This window comes from Rhinolophus ferrumequinum, chromosome X (assembly GCF_004115265.2).
Source record: "Rhinolophus ferrumequinum isolate MPI-CBG mRhiFer1 chromosome X, mRhiFer1_v1.p, whole genome shotgun sequence".
NCBI classification, from domain to species: domain Eukaryota; kingdom Metazoa; phylum Chordata; class Mammalia; order Chiroptera; family Rhinolophidae; genus Rhinolophus; species Rhinolophus ferrumequinum.
In genome coordinates, this window is record NC_046284.1 from 96,183,170 (window position 1) to 96,207,524 (window position 24,355).

Consider the following 24,355-nt stretch of genomic DNA (forward strand, 5'->3'; position numbering starts at 1 on the left):
AAAGAATATCCTGACTTACCCTCTGTCCAACACTGCTATCTCTATTCCCATGCTAAAACAAGAAACCTAGGACATGGCAATACTATGTAATTTCCATCCTTCCAGCAAAAATTTATAAGGATTAACCACAGCCAAGCACTGCGCCAGGATTCAATGATTACTCAAATGACATAAAACCTCCCCTCATGTTGCTTACATTATAATGGAAATTTTCAAGGCTATCTCAATAAAACAAGTAGTCACAACTCAGTGGCTACATAACTCTATCTTAAATATGCTGCTGTATTTGGCCTATCAGAAATCTGATTTTCCAAGTCTTCCAAACTAAAACCTACTTTCGTTCCATATCACGTAGGAATCATCTTCCTTCTAGAGTAAAGGGAAGGACATCATGTTGTCATTTGTGATCCTTAAAAATCTCAGTGCAATTACAAACCTGGCAAAGATCCCAGGAGATCAAATCGTTCTATTTTGTAACTCACAGCTTCAAAGCCTCCAGGGACAATCAGGATCCAAGTACTTAAGAAAATTACCTCACCATCTAATCAGCAGCTTGAAACTGCTTCTGAAAGGTCTAGCTGCAGCTTTAGCTACCAAGAAAGTCAATCTTAGGGAAGGCCCATCCCATATACCAATTTACTTACTAATTTGAAGAGAAAATTCTCTTTGAAAAAAGATTTCACTGAATTTCACATCGGATTTTAACACCTCATGTTGCTTACTCTGAAACAGACTTCCTCCATGTCCATTTTATAACACAGACACTGTGAAACCTGAAAAAAATACCTTGAAAACACAGTTCCTTACCTCCCATTCAATTGAAGCATTCACCTACCTCAGAGATATGAGAGTAAGACAAAGGGTAGTAATGAATGTGGTCTGGTATAGAACCAAAAGGAATGCAACTGGGTGCACAGAAGAATCACACAAATTTGTTAAATTATAAATGAATCTTTCAGAATCATCTGGAAAAAAACTGAATCCTGCTGGCAACATGCATGAATATCCATAAAAACATTCTTTAGCCTTACTTTACCTTGTTATTCTGGTCCATGATTGGTTTCACATTTTTAGTGCGCAATCATGCAATTAAGGCCTCAACAAAGCAGCTTCAGGGCACTGGATTTCAACCCAGGTTACCTGAGTAAGAAAGAGGGGGCATACAGGGGGATTTGCAGCTATGAGTCACTTGAGCTAACAGCAAGATAGGTACCACAGACCCATAGAAGTCCTAAGCCGGTCCACAGCACTAAGTAAATGCAGACCTAGAGCAGAGCACTGAAGGAAGTTTCTGAATTACGATGCTCAATACTGGGATTACTCTCAGCAAAACAATTCCACACTATATCTCTTTTATAATAATCACACTGACAAGTCAGTACCAAATCTTTAACTGTAGGGATAGACCAGCATGGCTGCTTTGATCTCGTTCCCATTTGATAGTGGCTAGCACCTACAGTACAGCCTATGATTTACTGTGATGATATCAAGACCCCATGGAACCTCTTGGATGTGAATTAACAAGACGGTGATGAACCAAAAGTATTGTGAGTTGTATTTAGATGAATTTTACAGTCTGTGTATAGACATACTCTCCAGAACACTTTCACCCTGATATTAGGGGAACTTTCTTTGCTATTCTATAGCCTAAATTCCTTGATGATTTCTATAAACCTCCTAATTACTATATACATACTTACGGTGTTCAAGTTAATAATCTCATTTACTTTGGCTATTGTATGAGGTAGAAAATACAAAATGAACTTTAACTACCTAGCTCACTATTCCCTACGTCCTTCAACAAATGAATTGGACAGTAGTAGGAAATAACCATTACAGGTATTCCCCCCGAACAATTCATTTATATAACACTATATAAAAAAGTATATGTGGGCAAATTAAGCTTTTATTTAAAATGGCTTACAATGTATTAGCTGTGTATCTATTTGGTTGGTGCAAAAGTAATTGCGGTTTAAAAGGTTAAAAATTGCAAAAACCACAATAATTTTAGCACCAGCCTAATACATGAGTACAAGAAGAAAAATACACATTTTTCTTTAATCTTATTTAATCTTATTTCTGAGATAATCAAAATGTTCACTCTTAGCTAATTTATTAATAGTAATTTATTATGGTGAATCCATAATTAATAGTTTCAAATATTTACTAAATACCTACGACAGGCATTGTACTAAGCAAAGTAGAATCTAGGATCTGGCTCAAAACAGTCATAAGTAGGTTTTAAAAAATCTCCAGGCTTTGTGAAAAGTTATTCTATCTTCAACACAACTTGGTGAGGTGGGATCATATAGGCTGCTCATAGCCCCCAAAGGATTCTGCTTATCACTAACATGTCCCCCTCCTCTATTCCCATTTGTATGGAAAACAAGAGGCCAGGACATCACAAGGTTCTATCTTATTAACATTCACTAAAGGCACACATGGTCTTGATTTCTAAGAGGTTACTCAGTAATTTTATTTTTGTTCTCGTGGAAATATTCCTCAAACCTTTCTATTTCTGGCTATGATAAACACAGAACCTATAGGACCTTCTCCCTCCTCTGCACACATACACACAGAAAACAACTATAAAATCTGACTATAATAGAAAGAGAAATTAAATTAAGGTACTGGGCAGTAAACAAAAGCATACAGACTCTCAGAGGGAGCTCAAAATTTTTAGAAGGAATAGAGACAGGAAGCTACACAGACAAGTTTTCATGACCACGGCTTTAACCGGGGGACTAAGTGCAGCATTTGTGGAGAGGGGGCCCACATGGGGAAAAAAAAACCCAAAACATTATTCTAGCCTAAGGAACCAAAAAGTGGAGTTGGTAAAATGCTGAAGGAAGAGGGGGAATCACAGAAGGAAGACAGCTGGAGAGAGAATTCCCAAACTCTGTCTACCCACATCTCTATGTGAACCCTGAACCACGATGGTAAAGAATAAATGAAAAGCAATAGAACAAACTCTGAATTGAGACTACAGCTGCAACCCAGAAGGTGTTTGTGAGTGAAGAGAAGCAGACAGACATCGGTAGAGAGTGTGCGCTCAGTCAGAGAAGGTGAGATGGTGTGCCTTTTACTTTTAGTCCAGGACTACATGCAGTCCAAGTGCTCACAGCAAAAAATATCAAAAACCCAGTCATTCAGGCCTGGAAAACCAGATACAAAGAATTCAGGAAATCATGAGAATTGAAGAGAAAGAGCCAAAGAGAAGATGCCTGAGCACAGATTAGCCACAATGACTAAACTCTGAACAATGCTTGCACAGACTAGACTTTTAGCAACCCATCCAAAAACAACAGATCTGAACAAAGACAAGAGCTACTGCACAAGAAAGAGTTAGCTGTTCAAACCCAGCCAAGAAAACTAGCTGCGAAAACAAAGGAAATAATGCTTATTGGATAAAAATAACATAGTTTAAAATCTCAATTCAACTTTCATAATATTCAAGATATACTCCCAAAGTGCCCAGCATAGAAAGAATCCGGTAACGGGCTAATATCCAAAATATATAGGGAACTCATACAACTCAACAAGAAAAAAACAAACAACCCAATTGAAAAATGGGCAGAGGACCTGAAGAGACATTTCTCCAAAGAGGACATACAAATGGCAAATAGACATATAAAAAAATGTTCAACATCACTAATCATCAGAGAAATGCAAATAAAAACCACAGTGAGATATCACCTCACCCCAGTCAGAATGGCTATCATCAACAAGACAAATAGTAATAAGCGTTGGAGAGGCTGTGGAGAAAAAGGAACCCTCATACACTGTTGGTGGGAATGCAGACTGGTGCAGTTGTTATGGAAGGCAGTGTGGAGGTTCCTCAAAAAATTACGAATAGAATTACCATATGACCCAGCAATCCCTCTCCTGGGTATCTACCCAAAAAATCTGAAAACATTTATCCATAAAGACACGTGTGCTCCAATGTTCACTGCAGCTTTGTTTACAGTGGCCAAGACATGGAAATAACCAAAATGTCCTTCGACAGATTAATAGATAAAGAAGTTGTATATATACACAATGGAATACTATTCGGCGGTAAGAAAAGATGAAATAGGACCATCTGTGACAACATGGATAGATCTTGAGATTATAATCCTAAGCAAAATAAATCAGACAGAAAAAGTAGAGAATCATATGATTTCACTGATGTGTGGTATATAAAACTGAAAACAACAAAAGAACAACAAATGAAGAAACAAAACTCATAGACACAGACAGTAATTTAGTGGTTACCAGAGGGTAAGGGGGATCAAATATATGGTGATGGAAAAAGAACTGACTCCGGGTGGTGAACACACAATGTGATATATAGATGATGTATCACAGAATTGTACACCTGAAATCTATGTAACTTTACTAACAATTGTCACCCCCATAAACTTTAATTTAAAAAGACAAGAAAAAAGGTGAATGAACTGAAAATCAACCAATCTTCCTAGATCCAGCAGAGGACTGAGTTCACAGGGCAAACCACTGCCCCCCAAATTGTAGAGATGACAGGTGGCTACAGAAAATCCAAATTACCAAAGCAGAAGCCCAGGAACAGAAAACTCCAGAACCAGTACCAGGTTATGAAAACCTAAAGTGTAGTTGATTGCTGGAGGCTCAGTGTGGACAAGTTTAAAAGTTAAAAATTCCAGGGGAGACCCATCTTAGGGGGACCTTCACACTTTTGTGAGTTTTATCTCCAGAAGCCCTACCAGATCTCAGTGAAGATCAAAGAAAATTCCCTCAGGCTTTCAGCAGGAAGAAGGGAAAAGTAACCATTTTGTAATATGCCCAGAACATTCTGTTCTTCACAATGCCTGCCCTCAAGAGAAACTATTTACCAGAGCCTAACCAACCTTGGGAAGTGAAATACCCAAATACCCAGTTGGCTCTAAACCCCTCTAGCCTTCTATGTGAGGTAAATATCCAATTCCAGCCCCCCCAGTTAGCCTAAGGGGGGGAAAAACAAAACATACTGAGAAGCAGTTGTGAAGGTCACAGCCCATGGGCACAGGATCCACAGAGACCCAATCTTAGGATTATAGAAGACTTCCTCTCTCCCACACCTTACCACCACACCAATAGGACTCATGTATAGTAACGGGGGGGGGGGGATACAACTGAAAGAACTGCACACCTCAGACCTTAGTTAAGAAATCCCTAGGAGAACCCAAAGACAACAACCCCTAGGGAGTCAAAAACAAAGACACTAGAGGAAATTTTATCCTCAAGGCCTATCTTATTTACCTCAATTTCTTTTACCCAGTATATCATGTCCAGTTTTCCACAAAAATATCAAGGCATAATAAAACAAAACAAACAAAAACCCCAGTGATGGGACAGAGAGAGCATTTAGAACCAGACTCAATGTGGCAGAGATGTTAGAATGATCAATTCATGAAAACCTCAGCAGAGAAATTGGAAGTCTCAGCAGAGAAACAGAAACAATAACATGAAAATTTTAGAATGAAAAAATGTAATTTCTGAAAAAAAGTCACTATATTACCTTAACATCCAAATGGACAAGACAGAGGACTGAGTTAGTGAACTTAAAGATAGATCAATAGAAATTGCAGAAGGTGAAGAATAGAGAGAAAAATTGAAACAAAATGAACAGCAGCTCAGGGACCTGTTAGGTGATATTAAACAGTCATAAAGAAGTGTAATTAGAACAGCAGATGAAGAGGAGAAAGAGAAAATATCTGAAGAAATAATGGATGAAAATTTCTCAAAATTCATGAAAGAGAAATTCATAGATACAAGATACAAAATAAATAAAAAGCAGAATACACACAGAGAAGCCCAGCCAAAGTACATAATAAACCACTGTAAGCTAAAGATAAAAAGCAAATCTTGAAACCAACAAGAAAAATGACATATCACAGTCAAGGGAACAATGATCTAATGATTACCTTCTCATCAGAAACCATGGAGTACAGAAAGACGAACAACATCTTTAAGGCCTTGAAGAAAAAAGAAATGTTAACCCAGAATTCTATAGCCAGCAAAAATATCACTGAAGAATGAAAACAAAGATATTTTCAGATAAAAGAGAATTAAAACCATTAGTCACTGGCAGACCTGCTCTATAAGAAGTACATTTGTTGGCAGCAGACTTACACTGTAAGAAATGCTAGAACTTATTCAGATGGAAGAGAAATGATACCAGATGGAACTGGAATACTGGGTATATGAATGAAAAGCATCAGAAATGGTAAATGGCTGAGTAAATGCAAAAGACTATTTTTTCTTGTTTCTGAGGCAGGATAAGTAGCCTAAGAAATTGACCACTCCCTTCAGGATACAACATGAGGCACCTCACTGGTTACACAAGTAACAAGTGACTATATCTGGCACCTGCAGCTGGAGAAAAACAAGAACCAGTTTCATCCAGCAAGGCTAATCCCTATGACCAGGACCTGACCTTTAGCTAATTTTAATGTCATTATAATCTCATTTACATTGCAGTTAGTACGACTCCCATCATGCATGTAACTCCATGAAAATTCTGGAAGAGCGAAATAAGGAAGAGTGGGAAACTGAGGATCCCACCTACTGGGAGGAAACTGACAGGTCAGGTCAATGGGACGTCATCAGCTTCAGGCCCCTGCAGGTAGAAATACCCGTGCTCAGGACTTCTTCAGGAATGCTCATTCTTTGAGTTTGCCCGCATTTCCCTCTCACGTGTGTACTTTCATTTCAATAAACTCCCTGTGTTTTCCTGCATCTGTCTCACTCTTGAATTCTTTCTTCTGCACAGACAAGAACTTGGTCACTGCTGCTCCGGGTTGAGTCCTCTCTTGGACATCCCTGTGGGCCTCTGGTGACATCTCCTCTAACTTACTTTATAAACTAATAATTGTTTAAAACCAAAATAATAACAGCGTCTTGTGGTGTGTGTGTACATATAACTATAACAAAAAGGACAGAAGTGTGGGCCTATAAGTTTGTAAGATTTCCATGTTTTACTTGAAGTAGTACATTATTAACTAACGTACTCAACAGTAGATTATTAACTAATTGAGTGTACTGTGAAAAGTTATGTTTATATATTGTGACCCCTTGGTCAGCCACTATAAAAGTAATAGATATAGATTTAAAAAGTAGAAGAAATAGATGAAATAATAGAAAAAATAGAATAGAATTATAAAAACATATTCAAATACTCTACAAACAAGGCCAGAAAAAAAAAGAGAGGGAGGAAAAACAGAGATGTGTAGAAAATAAAAAATAAAACCTTAGGCGTAAGCCCAATCACGTCAGTAATTACATGAAAGATTATTGGACTAAACACTCCAGTTACGAAGTAGAGATTGTCAGAAGGCAAAAACAAAATAAATACACACACACATGTATACACTGTTTACAAGACACTCATTTTCAATATGAATACAGGCAAGTTACAAGTGAACAGATGAAAAATATATACTTTGCAAAGAGTAAACAAAAGGCTGGTATGGACATTAATATTACAAGACAAATTTCAAAACCAAATGCATTACCAGAGATAAAAGAGGACTCTTCATAATGTAAAAGGGCCAATTCAATAGGAAGGCATCATCCCAAATGTGTATGTACCCCAAAACAGAGTTTCAAACTATATGAAACAAGAATTGACAGAATTGTAAGGAGAAATAAATAATTCTTTAACCATAGTTGGGGACTTTAATGCTCAGCAATGGACTGTACTGGGGGTAAAAAATCAGCAAAGACAGAAGGAAGATCTGAACATTATCAGCCACTTTACCTAATTGTTGTTCATAGAACAATAGACACAATAATGGCCGAATATACATTCTTTTCAGGTTTACATGGCATACTTTGCAGGAGAGACCATATCTAGAATATAAAATAAGTCTCAATAATGTTTTAAGTAAGAAGGAAATCACACAGAGTATGCTTTCTGACCAAAATAAAATTAAATTAGAAAACAGTTTTAGGGCACATAGGACCACCCTCAATTTGATTCACCAGAAGGATTCAACAGTAGGTTAATATTTATTTATCACAGCAAAGGGTACAAAGTAAAAGCAGCAGGAAAAAGATATGCATTGGGTAGAATTCAGACAGGTCAGACACAGGCTTCTTATACATGCTTTCTCTCTCATAACAAAATACAGGAACATGTACAACATATGTCTGCCCAGGGAAGAGCACAAAAAGCATTTGAATCTCGGTGTTCATGGCTCATATGGAAGGCTGGTCATGTAGGCATATCCTGCTATGGTAACTGAAACTCAGGACCCCAACAATGAAACCAAGTACACATAATCAATCTGGATGTTTGTACAAAGCAATTCTGACAAATGGGTACATCATGGTCTATTGCTCCTGGTGTACAAAACAAAATCAACCATTAACATTAAATCATCCAAAGGGCCACATTCCCAGGGGTTGTCCAAGAGTCAATCATGTTTCCGGGTTCCCTTAGAGACACGAAGGAGTTAGCAACCAGACCTGCTGTGTTAACATTTTCCTCACAGATACCAATATAGAAACCAGGAAAACCATACATATTTGGAAAGTAAACAGTAAAACTCAATAATCATTGGATCAAAAAATAAATTACAGGAGAAATGAGGCAATAGTTGAACTAAATGGTAATGAAAATACAACATTAAAATCTGAAACGTAGTTAAAGTCGTGCTTAGAGTGAAATTTATACCTTTACATGTATATATTAAAAAAGATCATAATACAAAATCAACAAGCAGAAAAATTTTCAAAAATATATAAGTAGAAATTACTCTCCATGTTGTCTTCTATTTTTCCCAGATTTAATACCAGAATAGGAATATTTTATGGATGCTTGTATGGTGAAACATTTATTTCCTTGGGAACCAAAACGCCATACACCGAAGCTCCCACTGGATCTCTGAGCAGAAGGCAACCACCTCCTGAGCAGCAATGCGTCATTTAAAGTACACCATTCTGAGTAGGCCCAAACACTGTGATTTTGCTTTGTTTCCTACCACACTTAGGGGTGTGTGTGTGTTTGGGGGAGAATGGGGAGCTTCAGAATTTGTGTGATCCTTCTTGTTGTATAAATTAAGACTTTCTAAGAAGCAGGTTTTGGCGTTTTCCTTGGCCTGCCGAGGTGAGAAAAAGATAATTCCAATAGAAAGTCCTGGCTTCTGTCCACCTGCAAAATGGGGTCCCCATTCTTCCCAGAGACAAACACAGGTTCCAAGAGTATCCCACGGTACTATATAGCAGCTGAGTGTTTGGCCAGTGGTAGCTCCACTGTGTCACATGGTCAAACATTCCCAAAGCAGCCACACAGTGGCTCATAGGGCCACAAGTCTTACGACTGCTGTTTGGTTGGCTTATCATACTTCCATGGTTTCGGCTGGTAAGGAGACAGCCAGCTCACATGGATTTGGACAGTGTATTATTACGTAGACAGCAAAAGCAAAATCAGCAAGGTGTCAGTGCACTGAGTCTCTAGTCCCACATAGTGATATCAAATAGGAGTGACCGGAGAACAGATGGTCCAAGGGATGTGGCATGGTGCTGTCAGGAGCACTTCGAACTAAACCCAAGCAGTTTTACGGACTTACCCAGATACCTGCTGTTATACCCCACAAGGTACCAGGCAGAGAGTCCTGCACTCAACTGAAACTACGAGACGGGGGGAGACATGGCCTTATGGCAGTATCCCACAAGGTATGGGATAAGAAACTGTCGCATGGCAGCTCTTCACCAGGCCACTTATCTCCCCTTGCTCCAGGAGGAATCACAGGGCATTTTGCCAAGACTTGAGTCAAACTACGGTCAAGCAATGCCCCTGGGCCTGGATGAAAGTGTGCAAGGTTGCCAGGGTGCTGTACAGAGAAGCTTTTCTATAATATGCTGAACTTATCTACTTCTCTGGAAACCAGAAGTACTAGAATGATATTTCATGCCAAGATTTCTGAAGCACTTACTAAAAGGGGACACTGACTATTTCAGCTGGGCCCTGAATTAGGTAAAAGAAAGTGATGGTGGAACAGGGTGAGTGTCAAGTTTTTAACAGAATATCCTCTGTCATCTACCCATACAGGCTAATGGAATTAACCACTCCAAATACAGGCAGCCTTGAAGCAGGAGGCCTATTTGTGGGAAGTATGTTTAGTGTACAATGAAGGACGCGCTGTACCAGCTACAGGACTTCTGTAACCACTCACCTTTGGTTCTACAGAAGGATACTGTCAAGGGTCTGGTAACACCCCCTGGAATTAAGGCTGCTGCTTCTAGTCACACAGAGTAAGGTCAGGTCAAAGGCTATGGTTCTAAAACAACTGTAATCAGAAACATCTACCCCAGACAATACTAGAAGCTTGAGCTGTAAACAAACCCGTATCAGAGCTCTCTGAGACAGTGTGCCTTAGCCCCGGCTAGACAGACAACGAGTGATCGTACAGCAACTAAGATTTTCCTATGCAGAAATGGAAGCTAGAAGCGCACTAACTTTTGGTTAGTTTAATAGAATCGATAGCTTCCATCAATACTACATAAGGAGTTCTATTAAACATTATTAAATAAAAAAATAAAAATAATGAAATACTAGTTATAAACTTCTCTTTCATATCCCTAAACGTACAAAAGGAACACTTAAATTTCTTTGCCAGCATTATACTGGGACAACATCTCACTTAATGAAGGCTGTTTGAAGATAATTCATACACTGTTTTAGACAAATAGGTCCCACCCAGTGTGTGATGAAGGAGAAAAGAGAAGAAAAACCACATGTTATTGTAGTAATGTAACAGGAAAGAACGTAACACTATTAGTTGAAGTCAAGTAACTACAGCACAAAAAGGGGAAAGCATGGATAGTCCTAGAGAAGTAGGTAAGAGTTAACTGTGAGTACTGGACTGGAAGTAACAAGAAAAATAACTCACAATACACCTTATGGTCTATTATCCAGCTACGAAAGAAATGGACAAGGCGGGGGGGATCCATACAAACTTTGAGAGAGTTCTGTAGATGGAAAACCGCAATGAAAATTCAAAATAACAAAATTGTCTTCACTAATTAAGGGCTATAGACAGACATGGGATAAGCTAAACCTATAATGCAGTATAAACTCTCAATGTAATTTACTAAGCCATATGATTATTATAGCCAATTAAATGTTAGACGAAAAGTAATAAAATTTTAATCCCAGGACTTGTATTTTAGGAAAACTTTGGAATGAGACTTGTTATAAATGATAATCAGAGTATTCTCTCCTATGTTATGCTTGAGAAAAGGAGGTAATGAGAAAGAAGCCTCCTTCTCTCTCTTGCCATCCCTGCTTGCATCAGTAAGGAGGAGCGGAAAGCCAACTGGCACTGAAAAGAAAGGAAAGATAAAAATCTTCTTTGGAGGGGGTGATGCAGACTACTGTTAGCCCCTTCATTTAGGGGCCTCAACTCTAGGACAAGCACTATGAATTCTCCAACGAAGTGGTGAGGAGAACCCCGTGTGGTTACATTAGTGCTTATACTTAGGTTGCTTTTTTATCCAAAGGTCTTCATTCTGAATACAGAGCTCCCTTCCCCCTTTACAAATATGGGACACAAAGAAGCAGCAACAGATATATTTGTCGGGTAATAGGCAGGGAGAGAAGTTCTGTTTAAGACATTTTAGTTTAAGGTAGATAGTCTTTTATATGACCCTGGATCTTCAAGGAAAAAATATGACTGGGTAGAGCTATGGGAATTGTCCGTGTGCAGAATGAAACTGAAGTCATGGGAATGGATGGCATTATCCAGGGAAAGGGCAGAAGTCAAGGAAAGATGTTTAGGGAGTAAATGACTGAGAGGTCCAGTAAGATGAAGTAGGTAAAGGAGGTCCTCTTTTGGTAGAAGAATTCATTGTATAATATTAATTACTCGATGGGGGGCGCAAAAGAAAAAGCATGTATTAAAAATCCATCTTTTCTCACCAGAACAGTAGGTCTATGACTCAGATATTTGTATGTATCATCATGTTTGAATAGTACAGTGGATAACCTAATGAATTCAATATTGGAATGGATAATCTCATCAATTCGACAAATATTTTTTGAGAACCTACCATATGCCTGCCACTTTGTTAAGAACAGGGAGATGACGCTTTCTAACTAATTCATATGGTATCCTCTCATTCATTCATTTGTTCAACATTTATTAAGCACTTAATGCTTACTAGACCATGTTTGATGCTTGAAATACACACATAGTAAGTGTTCAATATGTATTTTCTCTTCCTAAACACAGAGTTTCACTGTGTGTTTACTGTATAAAACTGAGAATGGGAAGAGGCAACCCAAAAGCATGCTTCATGCAATAGAGCCTCCTGCTAAAAGTTCCAAGATTTCGTGTCAGAGAGACACAGATTAGAATTCCAGTTCTACCACATGCCCCAAACTGACCTCTCTGAACTGCAGTGTTCTCCCTATAAAGTAGGGATGTTATATACCGTACAGGGTAAAAACTTAATGAAAGAAAAATATCTGGTACTACATAGAAGGGCTATTGTCATTGCTGTGTTATTAAGGAAGATAATCCATGTGTTGTAGTTGCTTGATAGGTGGGAAGAAAAACTAACTCGGGCAATCTTCTGAATCATGCACTCACTACACTCTTGTGAAGGGCAGATCTACCAAGAGTGGGTTTGAGTTTCTGAGAAAAAAACAAAACCCCATTCTACACAGAATTTGCCCCAGTCCTGTTCCTGGTCTTCAGAGGGCCCCTACATCCTCTTCCTCTTATCAGCCCTGTTGAAGTAGACTGAAGTCCACCCACTCTAGTGGCAAGGAGTCTAGGACTACGCAGTATCCTGATGCCTGGTGCTGGAAACCCAGTAGATAAAGACAATATAGATGCTTTGACCCCTGGCTAATGAGGCTGAGAATCTGGCAGAAAGCTATTATAGCTACACTTAAATGGTTAAGAACTGAAACACAAACGAGGAACTCAAAAAAAGTAGACTCCAACTCAGAAAGGTTAGGCACATACAACCTTTGAGAAAGTGAATAGTTGGTCTACGGAGGTAGTTGGGGCTTTCTAGAAGCACTTTGAAGGGTGGTGCTGGCAAGCTGGAGGCTTTTAGTATTTGTAGGTGGGCAGATTTGGCTTAAAGGACTGGTAATTAATTACAAGGGAGACCAGTAAAAAGGACATGATTATAATGTTAGGAAAGAAGTACTAAACCCTAAGCTGGGACAATAGCAGTGGGAATGGACTATTCAAAACTTTGCAAAGGTTAATTCTATAAACCTGGAGAACATTCACAGTTTAGAGAAAGAAATACAAAGTAAATGCTAATAATAAATATTAATGTGTACATTTGCATTGTAAAGAAACTTTAAAATTCAAAGAACATACTGATTTTTGCAATATAGCTCATATTAACGCAACAGAAACATTTGTATTTTTAGAATGACTGCTTATGAGCCTAAAGAAATAAATTGTTTTTTACTTCTATATGTAATAATATTTTCTTGACAAATCTTAGGGAAAAATGAGTGAGATACTGAAGTATGATAAAATTACACAGGAAAGTAAATATATCCTTGTCAAAATCTTTATTCTGATCCCATGAGTAATGCTAACACCGAGAGAAAAAACTAGGAATATATTCCATTAACTTTTTTTTTTTTTGCAGTGACAGCAAATTTTAAAACTAGTCATATGTTTCAAACTTTGCCAGCTTTCTCCCTGAAGCAAACATGTCAGAAAGGATTACTGTGGCAAGTTAGTCATATGGATTTTTTTTACAAAATTGGAATGCGTAACTTTAGAAACCAAACCACAAAGAACAGGCACACTGGAGACGGACTGGAGCAGATACATGGAACATACAGTGCTTTGAATAATAAGGCTTTGTCAGTCAAAAAGGAGGAGTTTCGTTACCTTGGACTCCAGAAAATAACACATGTCTTCTAAAGATGCAGTTTTAAAAGAAGGGAAAAAAATAGAACACAAGGAACTTAGTCCAGGTCAGAAATGTAAAATACAACAGATTTTCCTAAAGAAATCCTAGGCTCTAAATTCTGAGGCACTGAAAAATGTACTTAAGAAGTTCAAATCCTTATTTATATTCTGGCCCATTTAACTGCCCCGCCTTTCAAGACAAAAACGAGTACTATCAAAAAGTCATCATCAGTATGTGAATGACCTTGAAAATAAGTATATCAGTTATCACCACCCAATAATGGAGAAAGTAAAGCAACCATTGAGCATTTTTAAGAGCTCTGATTATCCCTGCTTTGTGGCACTTCATTTGACTCTCACTTCATTGTGCTCAATATCATTCTTGAGAAGTATTTCTTTCTATTTTACAAAGGGTAAAGCTAGTACACACACCCTTTACACAGCAAAGGTGGTCAATAAATGCTGAATTAAAGCTTGACATGTCTCGTATAAAGTCATTTCCTTAGGAGACTCTAAAAGTCAGCTTGCACTGACAATACTATTTCTATGGTCCCCAAGGTTTTCAGGATAATCAAATCACTGTGTTATTTGTGGGAAAGGTGTTGCAATACTAAGAGGTTGTCTTATAAGCCCTATAAATAGGGGAAAAAATCTAAACAAAACACTGTAGCTATTATTTCCTGTCAGAAGCTCTAAAAGAAAGCTTTATATCTTGTCTGCTACTCCCATACATATACAAGTGAGCACACACATACACCAATGTGTCCTTTTTAATCTTGCTATACCTAAAAATTACCTGTACAGAATAAAGTTGACAAAACCTTACCTACAACTAAAGATGCAATGCGCAAACTTTTACTGGACTATGTTGCTAATACATTATTCAAATACTATCTTTAACTTACTATATTGATGGCAATATTCATTGTAAACATGAAATGACTTGTTTCCTCCTAGCTCCCAATTCTGGAAAATGATATTGACAGACAATTAAAGGACGGTTTTCCATATTTTTCCTCATCCAGGAGAAAACCTAGATAGTAAATTACCAACTATTCAAAGCATATTAAGCAGTTGAAAATGGAACAAACGAATGCCTTATCATTACTCCAAGTATTATCTATGGAAGAGAAACATCAGCATCACATGGGAGCTTGTTAGAAAGGCAGAATCTCAGGCTCCACCCCAGACCTCCTAAATCAGAATCTGCATTTAAACAACATCCCCAGGGGATGCATGTGAACATCAATGTTTAGGAAATGTCAAACTAATGGATTTATCCCACAACTGTAATGACAAGCAAAAGAAGTATGTATATATGGATGATCCCATTTATATGAAGTTCCAAACAGGCAAAAATATTTAGGGACAGTTAGGTGGTAAAGTCTCAAGAAAAGCAAAGGAGGACTTAAGGTTCCAATCTGGTGTGTAAGGAGCTTAGAAGTTGCAATTCTCTCCTAACAGCAACAGCAACAAAAAAGGTGACCAAACTTAAAAAACAACTCTTCTGAAATCTATCAGAGATATGAGGACACAGGGTAAACTCTGGCCCCCCAAACTGGAGACAGACAGGCAGATACAGAGAATCACAAACTTCACCAAGCAGAAGACCAGGAGCAGAAACCTCAGAGGGAACCAGTGCCAAGGCAGGAACACCTGAACTGTAATTGATTAGTTGCTGAGGCACAGTATAGACAAGTCAGAAAGTTAAACTCTTAAAGTGGACTCGATCAGTGGGGGGTGGGGTCACACTTTTGTGAGATTTACCTTCAGGAGCTGGACCTGGTTCTCACATTAAATACTGAAGAAAAATCCCCTTGGGCTTCTGACAGCGGGAGGGGGAAATGAACCATTTTGAAATATGCCAGAGCATTCCACCAGAGCATTCCGTTCTTCTTAATAAGGGCTACCCTCAGGAGAACTATTTTACCAGAGCCTAACAAATTAGGGTTTTATCATAGCCTAACCTATCCGGGAGAAATAAAATATACAACTCCAGTGCCCTCTAGCTATCCTGTACCACTTAGAGGGGGGAAAAACTGAGAGGCACTGGTAAACTTCACAGTTCAGGGGCACAAGTTCACCAAACACTGAGACCAAATCACAGGACTAAAGAATGCTTCTCCTACCTGCATATCTTACCACAACATTATTAAAGACCTATTTACTGCAGTTCCTTTTATTCAGTACGTTGTGTTCATTATTCAACAAAAAATTGCAAGACATACAAAAAGGCAAAAAAACAAAAACAAAAACAAAAAAACCCCACACACTTTGAAGAGCCTGAACAAACATCAAAACCAGAGTCAGATATGACAGGAATGTTGAAATTATCACATCAGGAATTTTAAAATACCAGGATTAGTATGCTACGGGCTTTAATGGAAAAAGTAAACAACATGGAAGAACAGATGGATAATATAGGCAGAGGAATAAAAAGTCTAAGAAAGAATCAATCAGAAATGCTACCAATTAAACATACTGTAACAGAAATAAAAATGCCTTTGAGGGGATCATGAGAAGACTGGACATAGATGAGGAAAGAATCTCTAAGCCTGAAGATATACTAGAAACTTCCAAAACTGAAAAGAGAAGACTGAATATCCATGGACTATAGGACAACTACAAAAGCTGTAACATATGTGTAATGAAAATACCAGAAAGAAGAAATAGAGATAGGAAGAGAAGCGATATTTGAAGCAATAATGGCTGAAAATTTTCCCAATAAATGTCAGAAACCAAATCACAGATCCAGGAAGCACAGAGAAGGGAAATAGAATAAATGCTAAACAAACAAATAAACTACGAGGTGTGATCAACAAACACGGTGAATGTTTCAATAAAAAAAAATTATTACAGTAAAAGACACATTGCCATTAATCCCCCTCAAAATACTCCCCCTTGCTTCAAACACACTTATCCCATTGTTCTTGCCACTTTCTAAAGCAGTTCTGGAAGTCCTCTTTCATGAGTGTCTTTAGTTGCGCTGTCCTGGCTTCCTTGATGTCCTGAATCATTTTAACTTTGGGGAAGAGCCAGAAGTCACAAGGTGCCAGATGCAGTGAATAACGTAGATGAGGACGTACTGTAATGTTTTTATTTGACAGAAATTGCTGTACCTGAAGCAATGTGTGACAAAGAGCCTTTCCGTTGTGATCGCAAAATACGAGTGCCATCCAACAGAAAGGCAGGGAGCTTCAATAGGGGAAGCAGTGTGCTGAACCTTAGTAACAGTGCATGACAAGTTTCAAATTGTTCAGTGCAGTCCGTCGGGTGTGCGCTCCGGTAGAGAGAAGGTGTGTTTTAAGGTGTGCCATAAATCATCCTCCCTCATGACAACACTCCGTGTCATACATCATTTCAGGTATACAGCAATTTCTGTCAAATAAAAACATTACAGTGTATCCTCATCTATGTTATTCACCGTATCTGGCACCTTGCGACTTCTGGCTCTTCCCCAAAGTCAAAATGATTCAGGACATCGAGGCAGCCACGACAGCACAATTAAAGACATTCACGAAAGAGGACTTCCAGAACTGCTTCAGAAAGTAGCAAGAATAATGGGATAAGTGTGTTTGAAGCAAGGGGGAGTATTTTGAGTGGGATTAATGGCAATGTGTCTTTTACTGTAATAATTGTTTTTATTTAAACATTCACTGTATTTTTTGATCACACCTCGTACTTCTAGGCATATCATAGTTAATCTGTAGAAAATCAAAGATTAAAAAAATCTTTAAAGAAGCCAGAGGGAAAGCGAACACCTTACCTATAGAGAAATAAAGATAAGAATTACAGCCAACTTTTCTTCAGAAACCACACAAGCAAGACGGGACTGAAGTAAAATATTTATAGTGATGAGAGAAAAAAAAATCTACCAACAGAGAAATTTGTACCCTGAGAAATTATCTTTCAAAAGGGAAGGAGAAATAAAGACTTTCACACACACACACACACACACACACACACACACACACAAATGAGGAAAATTGTTTCCCAGTAAATCTGCTAGCAAGATATGTTAAAAGAAGTTCTTCAAAGAGAAGGAAAATAATATAGGTAAGAAACTTGGATCTACATAAAAGGAAGTACATTGAAGAATGAATAACTAAAGGTAAAATTAAAAAACTTTTATTTTATTTATTCTTACTTGATCTAAAAGATAAGTTTGTTCAAAATAACAAAAACATATTTAACTATGTGTATACACACACACATACATAATATGCTTAAGTATAAGTGAAATGAATGAGAATGATACAAGGAATGGGAGGGAGGTATTTGCAATATTTTGTTATTATGAGGTACTTGCATTTCCTATGAAGTGGGACAGTATTATTTGAAAGTGGAACTTGATTAGTTGCAAAAATATTTTGCGAACACTAGAGCAACCATTAAAAAAAATAAAAAAAAGCATAATTGTATGCTAAGAAATGAGAGAAAATAGAATCATATAAAATGCTCAATTAAAACCACAGAAGGCAGAAAAAGTGTGGAAGACAAAAACAAGAACAAAGAACAAGGGCAATAAATGGAAAACAGTAAACAAATATGGTAGATATTAATCCAGCAATATCAATAATCCCTTTTCATGTCAATGGTCTAAATTCATCAATTAAAAGACAGAGACTGAGTGGGTGAAAAACAAAACCCAATTACATGTTATCTACAAGAAAATGATTTTAAATGTAGACACATATAGATTAAAAGTAAAGGGATGGAGAGAGATATACCATGCTAATCAACAGAAAGCAAGAATGGCTATATTAATATTAGACAGAGCAGACTTCAGGGCAAGGAAATTGATCAGGGATAAAGAGGATCATTACGTAATGATACAGGGGTCGATTCTCCAAGAAGACATAATCCTTAATGTGTATTCAGCTAACAACAAAGCGTTAAAATATATGAGGCAAGAACTGATAGAACTGCAGGGAAAAATAGATGAACCCCTTATTATAGCTGCAGACTACAACACCCCTCTAACAGAAATGGACAGATTCAGTGGCATAAATTCAGTAAGTACACAGCTGAACTCAACAGCACCATCAATTGGATATAACTGATATCTATAGATTACTTCATCCAACAAGAGTAGAATTCACATTTTTCTGTACCTCAATGGAATACTCACAAAGACCACATTCTGGGACATAAAATACACCTTAGCAAATGAAAAAAAATAGAAATCACGTAATGTCTGCTCTCAGACCACAACAGAATTAAACTAGAACTCAATAACAGTAAGATAACTGGAAAATCCCCAAATACACGGCAATTAAACAACTCACTTTTAAAATAACAGGAGTCAAAGAACTCTCAAGAGAAATTTAAAAATATTTTGAACTAAATGAAAATACAACTTATCAAATGCTGATGGATGCAGTGAAAGCAGTGCTTAGAGGGAAATGTATAGCGTTGAATGCATATATTAGAAAAGAAGAAAGATCTAAAATCAACAAAGTTTCCATCTTAGAAAACTAGAAAAAGACAAGCAAATTTAATTCAACATAATCAAAAGAAAAAAATTATAAAAATTAGAGCAGATATCAATGAAATTGAAAATGAGAAATCAATAGAAAAAAATCAACAAAAGCAAAACCTGATTCTTTGAAAAGATCTATAAAATCGATAAACTTCTAGTCAGGCTAAGAAAAAAAGAGCGAAGACCTGAATTAGTTTTTCTCTGCTTCCACTTCCTGCCACGATTGCGCAAAGAAGTGGTTCTTAACTAGGGTGCCCATCAAAATCTCCTAGAATTTTTTCATGCTCAGGTTCCACACTCTGAAATTCTGGTTTGATGGGTTTACATTGGGCGGAGGGACACTAAATATAAGTATGTTGGTGAAAACAGCTCCTTAAGAGAGTCTAACGCATACCCCAGATTAAGAACCACTATCTCAAATACCTGTCATATTTTTCTGGTGATGATAATGACAATTTTCCACCAACTGAAGTATATAATTAAATCAACCCTCTGCACCTGACACACACCAAAAACAAAAAGGCTCCTGGTCACCAAATCCAACTGTGTTCTCTTAGACCTATCCTTTCCAAACTTTACATGATACATGATAAAACCAACTTTAAGCATAGTCCTCTCTTAACTTTGATAACTTTTTGGTCTTTTGGTCTCCCCTCCCTTTCTCTCTGCCAACTTGTCTGAATGCCATCTAGATCAGTGCCACTCAGTGTGACCTGAGAGCAAGCAGCATCACTATCATTTAGAATCTTGTTAGAAATGAAAATCCTCAGGCCCCATCCGACATCAGAAACTCTGGGGGTGGGACCCAGAAATCTGAGAATTCTTGTGATTATTGTGCACACTGATGGTTGAAAACCATCGTGCTAAGCCACCCACTGAAGATACAGGAGAGGAATCTACAAATATAGGACTGGAGCTCCACCAGGGTAGGTGACGTCAATACATCCACATTTTGAAGTTCATTGCTACTGAAATTGTTTCTCATCAGAAACAGCAATTACAAATAAAACTAGTTACTATTTTTAGGGCAATTAATATGTGCTAGATATTATGGTACGCTGTTAATATTCCTGATCTCACTTATCAGATAAGTATTATAATTGTCATATTACAGATGAGGAAACTGACACTTAGAGAAAGAAGTTTAGTATGTTGCCTCCAATGTCATGCCCTTGACCACCATATTATTGTTTCTTGCATAGATTTAGTGGGAAAGAAAGTCTTGGACAGACCCTAAGAAGAGGACTCAGTGGAAATAACTGAGGTTGACTGGTCAAAGAATTCGAAGAAATATGGGAAGGAAGTCTAAGTGAGTCTAAAGACCAAAGAGAATGTAGAACTTTTTTTTTTTTTTTTTTTTTTTTTTTTGCAAAAGTGCTTTAACATTTAGGTGGAGCGGGGATAAATGAAGTGATGGGGAGGAAACAGAAGTTACTAATAGTTATCCGCTTTGTAGGCACAGACACCTGGACTAATTTTTAAACTAACCTATCAATTCCATTCACGTATAAACCCAGTGATCATTTGTTTATAATATTCTATCCAATGGGTAAATCCTTTCAGGGAGTGAAATCTAGGTGTGGGAATGATGAGCTTGAGTGGTAAGGAGCAAGAGGAAGATAATTCTTGTTAAGAGCCAAAGGTGATTGGAAGGCCAGTGATCCTGGTGGAGTTCAGAGAAATGGCAAACACAGGCTGGCAAAAATAGGCCAAGCCTACCAAAGGCACTGTAACATGAAGAGACCCATTAGCCAAATGCACAAACCACCTTAAGATTTAGAAGGACTATAATACAACTGATTAGTCTCTATAATTGGTGTAATAGGTTACAGTTTCTTTTTTTTTTTTCCTCGTGTCCCGGCGTTTGAGGATAGAACCGGCGGACTGGAGGCCGCCGGCATCGAAGACATGACACCGAGGGGGCCGGAGCCCTTTCCGTCTGCCTCCATACATTACGGGGATCGAGACCGCACACCCGATCCCCGCCAAGAAGAGGAGGGTAGTTTCTTTAGTTATACTAGCCTTCAGAGGATACTGTCTACCCAGCTTAATTCACTTTTAAATTCCTTAATTCCAACAGCACCCTATGTGTGTCTTTCTACAAATGACTACTCTGTTTCATGTTACCTTTTCACTAGTTTCAATATGAGAAGTTTACCTTTTTTTTTAAATTTGGTCTTTTTCTGATGCTTATTTTGCCTATATCTGCAAACTTTTGCACCCTTTTTAGACAGATAAACCACAAACTAATACATGGGAACATATTTTCATACTTATTTCTTATCTACACTCCAAAGAGTGTTATTCAAATATTAAATATAATTTCAGCATTCTGAATTTCTTCTATTATCCTATGAACTTTACACGATACATCTTTCTAACAGCACTTGTTAACCTCTAATCATAAGTGCATTTATTAGGCAGTTACTACATACCCAGAAACTCTAGGTATTGGTGTAACAGAGAAGACTGAGGTTCTAGTAGCAAGTGAGAAATAAGGCCAGAAGTATCAGTTTAACAGAAAAGGGTGTGATCAATTCATTCTAGGGAATTTGCCAAATTTTTCCAAGAAGTGAATTTGGCTGAGTCTGAAAGGGTAAATAGGAGTTCATTTGCCACTGGAAAGGGGGAAAGGCATCCCTGACACCTCCTTCTCTGAATTTGGTAATCTTAGAGGCATTTAATGTAAAATAACAGGAAAAGAAAGAGCAACATGACAATAACACAAGAAGAAATCCTGTTCACTTCATGCACGGGTTGGAGAGGAATTGTGCCTTTAAATATATTTCAGATGTGAAAGTAAATGTTTATAAAATGGGATTCACAATCAAGGGAAACGGGTGGAGGAGGAGGAAGTTAAATTTTTGTTGTATTAACTTAAACAAATGAGTAAAAATATCAACATCTATGCTTAAGAACATATATATTACTTTTCATAAAGATCCTAAGTTGTTGAAAATGAAAGCCTTGGAGCCTTATCCAATATTACAATATTTGCCCTAGTGTTTTATATTCCCAGTATCATTTTTAAGGGTTCTAAAATGGGTCTGCCCAAGAATTTGGCAGCGCGCACACGCACGCACACACACACACACACACAAATCCACTCTTGACTGAAACAATCAACAGCACCCTAATCAACTTTTCACTTATCCTGACTTGTGCATCTTCACATCCTTCAAAGGCTGGCTTTATTTATACTATGGCTATCACACGGCATTAATTTAGCTCTAAGTTTTGAAACTCCACCTCTTCACCCTTTCGTTCAATTATTTCCTCTTAAATACCATTAGTTTCGCATTTCTCCTGAAGGAACACTTAAATACATCAAACAGACCAATTACAAAACCAACGGCTGCAGCCAGAGTCTGAACACACACACGCTAATTTCATATCGTATCCCTTTCAAGGCTGTTGCTACCACTGATCAAAAATTCAGTGGACTAAGAAGAAGGAAAAAACTAAGAGAGGAAGGTTGTTCCCTTCCTTCCACTTCCCCCAGGCCTGGCCCCCCTCCCGCCCCGTTCCCCCGCCCCCGGGGCCGCACAGCGATCTCGGACGACACCCCCTCCACCGACCCGCCCCCGCTGTCACCCGCCACTGTCTAGAAAACAGTCCTAGCCTTTGTTAAAATGTCCCTGAGCACAATGGACCAGAAGACGGACACATTCTCTGAGGCCGGGTGAAGGAAGGTCACAAGAACGCCACGCTCTCCTTGGCACTAGCCTGGGGAGGCAGCCCACGTCCCCGAAATCCCCTCACCGGCGACAAGAAACGTTCCTGGCAACTCTATACTCAAGAGACGGTAGCGCGGGGGAAGGGATGGCCCGGGACGACGCTCAGGGGCACCAAGCGGAACGTACTGAACTTGAAGCTGGGACACCCTCCAGCGTCCTAAGCGATCCAAGCCTGAGTACAGACTGCCAGCGTCTTGGAGCCCTTTCCTTCAATTTTTCGTCTTACATATACCCTCACCCGCTCCCGCCACCACGCACTCAGCTCTCCACGCGGCGGGGCCGAACACCCTCAGGCAGCGCGGCGAACACCGCTGCCGCTGCTCTGGCCGGTTTCCTTTTACGGGACCGAAGGCTCCCGGGGCAGTCACCCGCACACACCCCGAGCCCTTCCCGGACGCAAGGCTGGAACCTAGTTCTTCAGCTGCGAGCCCCGCTTGGCCACCTCACTCACCCAGCGCCCGGCGCCGCTATTCCTCTCCCTGCGAGCCGCCAGCCGCGCCTGCGCGCTCCCACCTCCGCCAAGCCGAGTCGGAGCCGGGAGCCAAGAGCGTTGGGGCAGGGCTGTGGGAAGTGGAGGGGCCCGGGCGGGGCCAGGAGAGGAGGGGCGGGGCCATGATGGGTGAGAAACGGAGGGGCGGGGCCTCCGCCGCCTAAGTCCGGAAGACCAAGAACTCGGAGCGACCGGCTGGACCTTTCCACTCTTGAGGTCTGTTTGTAACACTGGCGGAGAAGTCGTCGAGGCTGCTTGGTGCACCCCTACACTCACCCTCGGGAAAGCCCGCTTGGCCCCGCCAAGCTAACCAGCCCCTGGGGCCACCATGCCTTTCCCTGGAGCCACCCTGGATCCTCGCCAGCCTTTCAGTCTTCTGCATGCCTATCTCCCCACACTCACCCGCCCACCCCACATTTCTCCTTATCGCGCGCAGCCGTCAGCCCTCCAGAGGTGAGGGGCTTGTGCAGGGCATCCCACTTAACCTATTTGCTGTGTGGGAGCCCAGAACGTGGCTGGTGCCCACAGTTACAACTCAGCCCTTTCGCTGAGAACAAACTCTATTGCTGCTGTTTCTAGACTCTTAGTAACAACAATTTGCTTTTTCTCTTAAAAAGAGTCTTGTACAAACGTATCGAATATCTTGGGAAGAAGAACACATGTTGTCAAATAAAACCCATCTTTGACCCTGCTATTTAGGCCACCTTAGAATTTGAGCCTTGTAAAAATCCTTCTGAGAAACAGAATATTCAGT

At 39.1% G+C, this 24,355-nt stretch overlaps 1 protein-coding gene and 1 non-coding gene across 3 annotated transcripts in view; both read right to left on the reverse strand.

Annotated features, from left to right (window-relative positions):
• The window catches only part of PRRG1 (proline rich and Gla domain 1), a 108,873-nt gene extending 85,181 nt beyond the window's left edge, over positions 1-23,692 (reverse strand). The window contains exon 1 of one of the 2 annotated variants that reach the window (XM_033118710.1): positions 23,563-23,692. The gene's annotated coding sequence lies outside the window, so the exon portion shown is untranslated. The other variant, XM_033118720.1, reaches the window with a different exon arrangement.
• LOC117030404 (small nucleolar RNA SNORA57) lies at positions 21,225-21,373 on the reverse strand. Its single transcript, XR_004424386.1, has one exon. It is a non-coding gene; the product is annotated as a small nucleolar RNA SNORA57 (small nucleolar RNA).
• Positions 23,693-24,355: the final 663 nt, after the last annotated feature.